Genomic DNA, 12,373 nt, shown 5'->3' with positions numbered 1-12,373 from the left:
CCTAATGGTGTCCTAAAACTCCATCAGGTGACCTAATGGAGAAAAAAAAAACCTTGGGAGAACCCAGGCTCAGTCGGGGGCCAGTTCTCCTCTGGCATTATGAGCTAGAGGCCGGATTGTAGTTTGAACTGTAGGATTATATGAATGCCTGGCTGAAGAGATGCGACTTTAATCTAGTTTTAAACTGGGAGAGCGAGTCTGAGCAACGAACAGTATCAGGAAGACTATTCCAGAGTTTTGGAGCCAAATGTGAAAATGCTCTTCCTCCTTTGGTGGTTCTGGATATCCTAGGTATGACCAAAAGCCTTGAATTTAGTGATCTTAAAGAGCGCGATGGATTATAGGGCGATAGAAGATCCGTTAAATAGACTGGAGCTAAGCCGTTTAGGGCTTTATAAGTCAGTAGCAATACCTTGTAATTAATACGGAACTTTATAGGTAACCAATGCAGTGATGATAAAATCGGTGTTATATGATCATATTTTCTTGATCTCGTAAGAACTCTAGCGGCGGCATTTTGGACTAACTGTAGCTTGTTTATTGAGGATGCAGGACAACCAGCTAATAAGGCATTATTTACACAGAGACGATAACGGTATTGTTTTCAAAAACTTGCACTTTGAATCCCGTTTTGAAAAGTTTGTATTGTGTATAAGGGTAAACTGTTTCACTTCAATCAAATAAATTAATATATACTTTTTATACTTATTAAGGGATACAGGGCTACAACAAGCTTAAAATCAAAACATACAAGATTAATTCATTAACATTAGTCAATGCATTGGGTATCATGATATTGGAATAGTATTGGTTAATGTTAAAATTTACTAATAGAAAGATGCAAAGATGCATTAAATTTATCAAAAGTAACAGTAATGATATTTATATTATAAAAGATTATAAACCTATAAAAAAAATCTAAAAAATAGAAAAGTTTTTAAATATTATAGTTTTTTTTTTTCATATACAAAACTGGTTCACAGACCCTTGTTCTCAGCGTCTTCATTATGTTTTATTCATTGATGAAATATGGTTAATATGCTGTTAATATGTAAAATCACTAAATTTTATTGAAACCTTTATAAAGCTGTTGATGTGAAGCAATATATATATACATTTTTTTATGAATTATTGCTTGTTCAATGTAAGTAAATGCAACAGTATATAAACAGGAACATTTAAATTAAGTCTACTTGGCTTTTAAGTTATCTGTACTTAAATATTTAAGGTAATTCAATGGAAAGACCACATTAGGTGAACTAGTTTTGTTAGGCACCATAACTCAATTAAATTGGTGGAATAAGTTTCCTCAAATCATTTGTGCATTATCAACTTATTAGGCTTTACAGTGTATATAACTTGAAAATAAATGCATATACTCAGCTTAAAATATTGGCAAAGTATACAATTTGAATAATATTCTGAATTAAACAAACAGACATTAAACAGGAATAGACATTTGTGCTCACAGATATCGTGTTTACTTACAAGATTGGAGCTTGCCGTTTTGAGGAAGCTCTTGTGATTTTAGTGCAATATGCATCAGGCAATCTGGAAGACAGTTGTATGAACTATTTTTGTGGCGGCTCTTTATTGAACCTCTGTGCTCTTCACCCACAACAGTTATACAGGTGAAGATTTTTCATTCTCTTTACAAACATTCAGCAGCTACTTGCATATGCACGGCTGGAACCATGAGGTCTATTGAGACATCTGCTTGGTGTTGGAGACAGAGAGTGGGTTGGAAAGAGATATCCCAGATTGGGCAGCACGAAAGACAAACAATCCATCAATAAAGAGCCTCCATCAATAGTGCCCTCTAGAGGAGGGGGTCAAAACAGAGCTGGTGTGGGAAAAGAAGACATTGGCTGCATTTACTCCACTTTTTTATGCCCTTCGCACTTCACTCGGATGTACGTCGTTGCTTACGTTGCACAAGTGCCCACTACTGGCGGAACCCTTGCAATGAGTTTAAATGGAACGAGTTGTGATGTCAAAATCATGTTGCATTATGGTCTATGGATCTGCATGAAGTGTACATATCACTGCCTCTATCAAAATCGAGGGGCAAAGGGTCCACTTGACTCAATTGAACGCACTTAAAAATGGCATTGGGGATTCCTTGAAGTGCTTAGGGAAGTCCACAAGTGTATGTCTATAAGTGGAGTTGAACGCAGCCATTGAAGCTAAGGGTGTGGTTACTAGGTGGGCATTACTGTCCACAGACTGAACCAAATCTCTATCTTAAATCGAAGTGTAAGGAATTTTTACACATTTTGGCAAACACTTTATACACTATAATTTATTCTTTAATACTGTATAATATGTTTATTCACCAAGGATGAATCAAATTGAATGACAGTTAAGACTTTTGCATTGTTAAAAAAAGCAATGTCGACAAAAACAAAAATCTATTTCAAATAAATGCTGTCCTTTTGAACATTCTATTCATCAAGAAAATACTGAAAAAAAAGTTTCCACAAAGAACATTAAGCAGCACAACTGTTTTCAACATTGATAATTATAAGAAATGTTTCTTGGGCAGCAAATCAGCAAATGATTTCTGAAGGATCATGTGACACTGAAGTAATGATGCTGAAAATTCAGCTTTGCCACCATGAATAAATTACATTACATTTAACAGAAAACAATTTTATTAATAGTAATAATATTTCTAAATATTACTGTTAATACTGTATTTTTAATCAATAAATACATCCTTGGTGACAATAAGAGACATTTCAAAAACTTTCACAAATTTTAAAAAAAAAACAAATATTTTCAACAGCACGTCCTGATTTTACAGAGTTAGACACTTTCCTGGGTCAACATATTTTGTTGATCCTGGAACAACATTCCGGTCTGAAAATGTAGTCCTAACCACATAACTACCCCTAAAACTAACACTACCCATAAGTTATCCCTAAAAACAGAGGGAAATGATAGGTGAATGTAGAAGCCCCTGACCCTGGTTTTAAGCCTAACTTGATTTAAACTCTAAATGTATCCCTCAAATCTGATTGGTTGATTGGAATGTTGTTCCAGGATCAACAAAGATGAAGATCCAGGAACAGGTTGCACTTGGTGAAATCAGGTTCTCTGATCTGCAATAATCTGCTATTTTTTTTAAAAATCTCTAAGCCTAATTATGAGTTAGATACCACTAATAATAATGTTTGCAATCCAATATATATATTTTTTTTATATTAGTTGTGTAATTTATATGCTTTAAAATGACAGCAAAATGTTCCGAACCTCTTACCTCGCCACATCAATATTAATTTAATGGTCTCCTCCATAATGATCCAGTCAGCAGCAGACAGTGAAAAGAGTGATACCTCTGCTCTTTAAAGCTTTTGATAGCAGTGATCCTGTATTTATGGGATACGAATAATGTTAATGCATGCTTTAGGTGATCATCGTGATGCGAGGGCAGTTATTCGTTAGGTAATGAACCAAACAAAGAGAGAATGGATGACCACGGTGAGTTTGGAGCTGCGTGGGAGGACCAGACAGGGGGATAAAGAGACTCACGAGAGAAGAAGAAGAGAAGTGAGGAGACATGCAGAGATGTGTACAGTTCAGAGGCAGGTCAGCGTGGGGAGGAGGTGGGGCAGAGTTTTGATGAGCAGTGAGAAACGACTGGTATTTTGGGCCGAGGTGGCATCTCTCTGTGGGGGGGAGGGTTTCGATGTGGCAGGTGGGGAGTAAACACAACACGGAAATGACACACACTCACAAAACACACAGAGGGGGGTCAGCGCTGCGAAAACCGTCCCCAAAAGGGAAGACTGTGTGTGTAGTGGCATGGAAAGAAAGATTGAGTTCCTCAAATCCAATGAGGGTGCAAATTTTCCTGGAGAAATAGACAAAAATACTTTTTATTGTCGTACTGTACAAACTTGAGAGGGGTTCAGAATTAAATTTTCCAGTTTCCAGTTTTCAGTTTTCCATTAAATCTGAACCAAAAAAAAATAAAAATAATAATTATCAAGGGATTTATCAGGTTTATCAAAAGTTTGACATAAGCTATGGCCTATAAAAAGTTACATAATATCTGTTGCCCTTTGCACAGTTGCACTGTTTTTCATACTAAATATGGCCAATTTATTGTTTAACAATGATTTATTAACAAAATGTATTTTTATTTCTCAAGCCAACTTAAAGTTTGTCTCTACAAACTTTTTTATCTAGTTATTATTTTTGTGTGTGTGTGTTTAAGTGTTATTTTACAGCTTGGCCTAACTAGAAAAAATATAGAAAACAACATAGGCAGAACAAATATATGTATATTTGTTATTTAAAAAAATTTCCATGAAGTTAAAAGATTTTATTTTATTGACACTTTTCCACTTCACTTTTAAATGTAAGCTACTTTATTTAGAAAGAGGGAATCGTGGTTCTTAAAAGGTAAGAGTTTGGGTTCATTTTAAATCCTAACATAAGGCCCCCTTGGAGGTTTGCTGAGGCCCCCTAACCCTAACCCTAACCCTGGTGAAGAACCACAGCTTTAAGCTACCTGTGTTTTGTTAAGCCTGTGTTGTAATGGTGCTGTGCTTCTTGTCAGATGTCCAACCCCCTTGTGGATAAGAGAGAAGGTGAAAATTGGCATGAAAAGCTAAATAATCGTGAAAAAAAAAGACATGATAAGTAAATATCAGGGAATTAAGTAATATAATATGATCACTAACATTATTGCTCTGTATCATATGCATTTTATTCACAATGGACATATGCATACACCTGCCAAACTGTATTTTCCCCCTACAGATATGTTTCTCCTGACCACTGCACTCCAGCTATAGCTCTCAATCTCTGTGCCCCAGGCTGGCAGCCGCGGTCGGGGGTGGGTAATTACCTGAGTCCCAGGCTTCTCCTCTCTCATAGGCCTGAAGGCCCATAAATCCTTTCCCAGTCTGATGGGCCCATTCTAACAGTCGCTAGAGAAGTATCTTCAGATACTTTATTGCCATCACCAGCTTTGACCTTTGATGGAGCATGTGGCCCAAGGGGGAATCTAGATGCACCTCAGAGAGATGAGAAAATAAATGTATAAAAGCAGAGGGGGGGCATCAACAGAGGACGGACAGAGAAAGGTGTGGGAGTAGTTTAATTTTTCAGAATGTGCCTCATGTGAAGCCTGTGGGGGAAAGACAGAGAGGGAATAAAGAAGAGAGAGAGAGAGAAAGAGAGAGCATTGTGTGCTCCATTGAGGTGGAAATGTGTGGATGGACATCTCAGTGTGGCGATTTGATGATGGCCATCTAGTTAGCACATGGTAACCATGGAGACTTGGGAATGCAATGATTCCATGGTGATGTCAGAGGCATGATGGGATCACATCTCAGCTCGAGACAGGAGTGAGAAGGATGCTGTCATAAATCTCAGAATCTAGAGATCAAGATCTTTCCTAAATACTCAAATCCAATCACACAAATGGTCCAAAAAAGATTGCAACCTGTTTGAAAAAAGTTTATCTTTGTAATATTTCATAAAAATGTAATTTGCACCACTTTGGAACAGCTTGAATATAATGTTTCACTCGGGAAATGCATAACATTACGAATTAGAAAAAAGTCATACATAATTTTACATAATATTTTTCAAGAAATTGTTTTTGAAGTAAGCTGAATCTTGTCTTAAAAACAGAAGTCATATCAGGCTTGATGTGAATGGAATCAAAATATTGTGGTTCTCTCGTTGGTTCTCTGATCGTCATTGACATAAAACATGGTGTAATGTGAGGCATATTTAAATTTATTGATTGAGCTTTAATTTAAATAAAAATATATATTATTCCTCCTTACAATAAATTAGATACAATTGTAATGGTTGAACTTGACAGATTTTTTTTTTCTATGTTCCTCACACAACAATATTATGTTGTTATGATACATTTATAGTCTTTTTTGGACCCTGGCAGCCTCGTCTCCTTCACTTTCACTGCATGGGAAAGAGCAGCGTGAATGTTCTGCCTATAGCATCTTTTACCTTCCACACAAGAGAGAATCTCATTTGGGTTTTAAGCTATGAGAAGGTGGGTAAACAGCATCATTTTCATTTTTTGGTTAATCATTTAATTATGATTTTTTAACAATGTCAACATTATCGAAAATACCATTAATAATGAATGAAATGCTGTATATCAGTGGTTCTCGATTCGGGGCCAGGGCCCACTAGGGGTCCTTAACAAACTTCCAAGGGGGCCTTGACTTAAAATGATTTAAAATAAGACAAAAGCATGAAAATCAAGATATTTCTTATTATTTGCTTATTTTTATAACAAATATACATCTTAATAGCTATGCCAAGCTAAAAAAAAACAATTCAGGTATAAATTGTGAGTGAAGGGGGGCCTTCAAATATTGTCGTAGACAATTGGGTTTCCTTGAAGTCAAAAAGGTTAAGATCCACTGCCGTATAGACAGCAGCAGATCCTGAACTGTGCACTTCAAACCACTGATCCACGCATCACACTTGCTCTGTCTGTTTCTTTAGCACATCTTCATAGAGGGTGATGTAAAGGGCTTTATGAACAGATTAATTTTTACTTTATTTGCTGTTGTGGTTTGAGCTTTACACCTCTCACGGCCTAGAGGCTTTTGGAGAATCTTTTTTGAGTATATGATGAGATTTACAGAGAGCAAGAAACGCCTGGGGGAAGCTGAGGGGAAAAGACACACACACACACACACACACACACACACACACACACACACACACACACACACACACACACACACACACACACACACACACACACACACACACACACACATGGCATGGGGGCTCCTCCACCAATGGAGGAAATATCAGGTTGTCATTATCAAATTCTAATTCCCATGCTGTCAGTTTCCATTACAGCAGTCAAGCTCGGAGTCCTAAAGGTTATTGATTTACGTCCTAATCTACAAACAAATATTTTACCTGCCCTTTTTTCTTGGCCAGAAGCAATGTTAAGAGAAGGGCAAAGTCTAGTGTTGATGGATTTCGCTCTGGTTGGCACCGAACGTGTGTGTGTGTGTGTGTGTGTGTGTGTGTGTGTGTGTGTGTGTGTGTGTGTGTGTGTGTGTGTGTGTGTGTGTGTGTGTGTGTGTGTGTGTGTGTGTGTCATAGACTGCCCCTGCTTTGCCTTTATGAATTATGGACTTTCAATGAATAGGATACAAACTAGGACCTGAATCTTCAAAGAAAAAAATCTTTACTTTTTTTTTTTTTTTTAAGTGCTTTAAGTGCTTAACTTTCAGGAAATGTTGTCTTGAAAAACTTTCAAACATGGGATTTTTTAAGCCTGCACCTAAATGTGGAACATGTCTAAATATAGTTTGAAACCCTGTGATTTTGTAATTTTAGTTTGTAATTATTGAGTTTCAATTTAAATAAAATATGATTATTTCTTACAATAAATTTGATTGAATTGTTACAGGTATGAATGGTTAAAGGACAAGTTCGGTATTTTACACTTAAAGCCCTGTTTACAGATCGTTTCTGATGAAATAGAATAGACACATGCTGCTGTCCCGAGAATTTTAGGTTTCTTTCGCTTTATAAAAAATTATAATTCCTTTTTAATGGAATATTGCAGTATTTATTATAATTGTATTATTTATCATGTTTGTTTTTTTTGGGGGGGGGTTTCTTCTTGCAGCAAAATCTCTAATGACTTGTTTACTGGCGCGAGGGCGGGACAACCTGTCAATCACATGAGACAGAGCCGATCAGCCCTATACGCACACTATGCAAGTTGCTTAGTTTATCTAACATCTAATAGCTTTCACAACATGGGATTTGTGCCTCTACTGCTTTAAGTGTTTACAACAACCTCTCATCTAACAAAACACAAAAGAAACACAAGATACCTGATACAAAGGCAAATGTTTTTTTTGTAGCTGACAAGCTGTCCATAGATATAATCACAGCTTTTCAATCTATATGTCTGTCATGAAGTGAAGTGCTAGGAGAAGCGTCATCACGGACTGACGCACTCTCGGCACTACACCACATCACTGTATCAGCGCAGAGTAACATGGCTGCAGTGTGAACAAGAGACTACCTGCTGAGAAAAGAAGAGCCATGGTGGTTTGTTGCCACCGGTCAATTACAGCTCGGCTATGGAGCCATCTGTTAATATTTCCTCCTCTTCCTCTGTTTTCCTTTCACTCTGTCTCTCTTCGCGCTAACAGCCTTCACGCTGTCAAACCCTGAGCGTATCTGAGAGATGCTAAGAATGATAGCTGTCCGACACACGCCGCCTTTATCTTAAAGTAGTACAATAGGAGGGATCCAAAGTAGATAACACACAACTAGTGATAATACCAGGAGACTTCATGGTCCGGTGGTATGAGTTCAGAGAGCGGGAGTTTTAAAGAGCAACAGTGCCACCTTGTGTTTATGAACGGTACACTGCTAACGGTCAGTTAGCAAGGCATGCCTATAGGCAAGTTTTCATGCTCAACTTTATCTAAAATGTTTTCCCTAAAATTCATTATAAGAAATAAAACTGACACAGTTGTTTACATACAGTAAGAATTACAGCACTGTGAAATTAATACGGATAGTATAAGCTCAAATAATTTGCTCTTGGAAGAAATTGGTAAGAAGAAATATAGGCATATTGTTAATTTCTGGAGACAAATCTTAAAAGCAGAAGTCATAACACTTAAGTGTGTAATTAATCACCAATTGTATATAAAAAAAAACGTTTTAAATAAGCTTCCCACATCTACCATCCGTCAAACACACACACACACACACACATTTTCATGTTTTATGGGAACTTTCCATAGACATAATGATTTTTATACTGTACAGACTGTATATTCTGTCCCCTAAACCTATCAATCAAACTTTCTGCATTTTTACAGTTTTAATAAAGATCACTTATTTATAAGCTGTTTTCCTCATTGGGACCATAAAATGTCCCCACAAGGACAAGGATTTCGGATATTGCCTATATTGTGGGGACAATTTGTCCCTATAATGTACGCTTTACCAGGACCACACACACACACATATGGATTATACACATATATATCATTTTTGAGGTCCTATTTTTGCTACAGACTGTGCCAGGATAAACAACCACATGCTCTGAATGGACTTCTCATATTTTAGGACTTTATCATGCTCAAAACAGGTGAACAAGTAAAGAAAACATTCACATGATGTATCCGACAGCTGTCTTGAAGAGGTTTGTACAGACTCCTGATCTAATTTCTGTTTTTCACCCAAGCAATCGTGACTTCCAGCTGTGCGTTCACATCTCAATAAATCAGCACTGACAGGTTGCTAAAGCAACACCCAAGGCCCACTGCAGCCTACGGTGTATAACGTACACTTCGGTGAATTCCAACAAAATGTGTGTGTGGCACAGCCTCTATATGTGTGTGTGTGTGTGTGTGTGTGTGTGTGTGTGTGTGTGTGTGTGTGTGTGTGTGTGTGTGTGTGTGTGTGTGTGTGTGTGTGGATGGTCCTGAGAGGTAGAAATCAGAGCGCGACCCTTTTCAGAGCCGCTCCAGCGTAAGTAAGACCGATTATGAGTGTTTAACACAGCCTATTACATCCCAGACCGAAATGACGATAGCACACATTCAACATGCAATCACATGGAGAGAGAGAGAGAGAGAGAGAGAGAGAGAGAGAGAGAGAGAGAGAGAGAGACTGGAGAAACTGGCTGCTTGTGGTGCCCAAGGGACTGGATGTAAATTAATATAAGCGAAAAATAAAAGACAGGGTGTCACAGTTATAATGAGACAGGTGGTTTCAGCAGCTGGAGAGAAAGAAGAAAGGATGATTGAAAGAAAGATGCCGAGAGAGAAAAAGGAAGAGACTGAGTAAATTAGCAGAGGCCAGAAATATGCTGAGAAGCAATGGAGCTGTTGCATTAAACAGCAGAATGCAAGACAACAGAATGCAAAGAAAGGAAAATATAGTCGAGGGAGTCAGGGGTTATTATTATTGCACACTGAAAAAGTAGTAACTGACATGTAATGTAGGCTAACAGTAGTAACTGCAATGTAGTCAGACAACTAAAACTAAATTCAATTTGATGACTGTGCTGAGAATGCAAACAGTAACAGAACACGCAAAAGGTCAGAATTTGTATTAATAGATAGACATATGTAAGTAACTTAAAGGTTATTCTATTGAAAGGTGTACTTTTCGCATTTTGAAAAGGTGATTTTTTTTTTAATGGCTTTTTAAATTTTTTAAATAAATATTTATATTTATAATATTTTATCAGATGATTAATCAAAATAAAACAATGACATCAAATCGCAAAGGGTGTGCTTTAACCAAACAAATAATGTGCGGTTTCCTGCCAAAATGAAGAAATTAAGCCATATTAGTATTGTAATTTTACAGTTGTACTTATAATAATAATTTTTTCTTACTCAGTTTTTTTATTTTACAGTGAAATATTAGTTTATATATTAGTCATATTTTGTTTAAACATTTTATTTAGTAATAATAATCATAAAAATAACTTGCAAACACTATTTATATCAGGAAAAAAATATTTAGACAAATCTCTTTAAGGATTAATAAATAGCATTGTGACATCTTTATGCCTTTACAAAAAGTATTAAGGAAAAATATATTACAGTTTAATTTGACATTGCAAGCCCATGAAACTAAAGGGTGTTTTTAGAAAGAGAATTTAATGCTGATATTTCTACAAATATCCCTTTCTCAATGATCAGTTATCTTTAAATGTTAACAGGGTTGACTATTTAACATTATCACCTGACATCCATTACAAAATATTAGATAAGGCCGGAGTGGTCTGTTGATTGTTGCGGATTCAATCAGACCCCAGAGGTCACTGCTACACACACACACACACACACACACACACAGAGAGAGAGAGAGAGAGAGAGAGAGATTAAAGATAAGGTCTGGTTTTGTAACTCAAGCTTATGTTTATAAATGCTCTGCGTTCAGTTCATTTGTATTGATTATCTAAAGACTGAACAGGACAGATCACCATGGTCAGGTGAACACAAAGGGTATGAGGGAGAGTTTGGCGTGAGACGGCGCCCGTCCGGCAGCTGTGACCTTCTGAAGGTCATAGACGATAAAGAAAAAGCATACAGGCTCGGTGACAGGTGTGCCGCACACCCAAGGGGACTGGATGGCCCACTTGTCAGGTGTGGCTTGAAACGAACACGTACACACACACATATACGCCCACAAATACAGACACACACTCTCTGCGGTTGTTACGGTGGTGATGGGTGATAAAGACCAAGAGGAGGAGATGAGATGGTGTTAGAGCTCATAACTCTTTGCACGCTTCTTCAGCTGATACATCAAGCTCTGCACACGCAGACGGTAATGAGCCGTACCTGTGAGTTAGGATGTTACACACACACACACACACACACACACACACACACACACACACACACACGCACACACACACACACACACACACACACACCTGTCATGGGCAAAAAGGGGAGCCCTCAAACAAAGACAAACTGTTTCTGGAGTTGGCAAACACGCAGGAGCGGATACTAAAGCACACTATACACAAATTTGGACCAATACTGAGACCAAATGATGCAGCAAATCTAGAACACACAAATGCATACTACCTACTTACCTATGTTTGTAGGAAAATAGTATGCCTTATTTATACTCTGAACAGTATGTGTACCTGTGCAAAATGTATCCCACAATGCAAGTGTGCACTAGTGATTGGTCATTTGGATTTTTTTTTATATATGACTCGGGAACTAACAGTTTGCATTGCCTGAAAACCCAGCTAAACAAAATAATTTCTGTTTCTCATAATTCGGCCTTCACTAGTCACAAATGTGACCATGTTTGCATAATATGATGTGTTGGGGAATTTGGCTCGAACAAATTTGGCATTCGTTTGATCACAGAAGCATAAAAATATAGTTTTTGCTCCCACCTCATATACCATCAAATGCAAAATTCCTTGGGGAACAAAAGTTTTGCAAGCAAACGTAAAAACTTTTTTAAATATTTGTTTTCTCCCATCTCCTTTTTTACCCATTACCATGTCCCTTTAGGGTAAAGGAGTAAATGGCGACAGAATTAAAAAAAATTTAAATGAACTAATCCTGTAAAGACGCAGCGCAAAGAGATAACGAGACAAAACGAATAAATGTAATAAATGACAACAATTTAACATGTTTATAGTAGCATACTACATTCTGTTTCACATATTTGTAAACAATAGTACAAACAACAGTACATACTCTGCCATATGCTGTACACTACTATTCTTTTCAGAGCACAGCCTGTATGAATTTCAGAGCATAAGAGTCTCTTAAAAACTCAAAGTCTGAGACAGATGTTATGTTAATGGATCCTTTCTCTCTTGACAGAATAGGTAGCG

This window comes from Leuciscus leuciscus, assembly GCF_965113295.1.
Source record: "Leuciscus leuciscus genome assembly, chromosome: 14".
NCBI lineage: Eukaryota > Metazoa > Chordata > Actinopteri > Cypriniformes > Leuciscidae > Leuciscus > Leuciscus leuciscus.
This window is presented reverse-complemented; position numbering follows the sequence as displayed.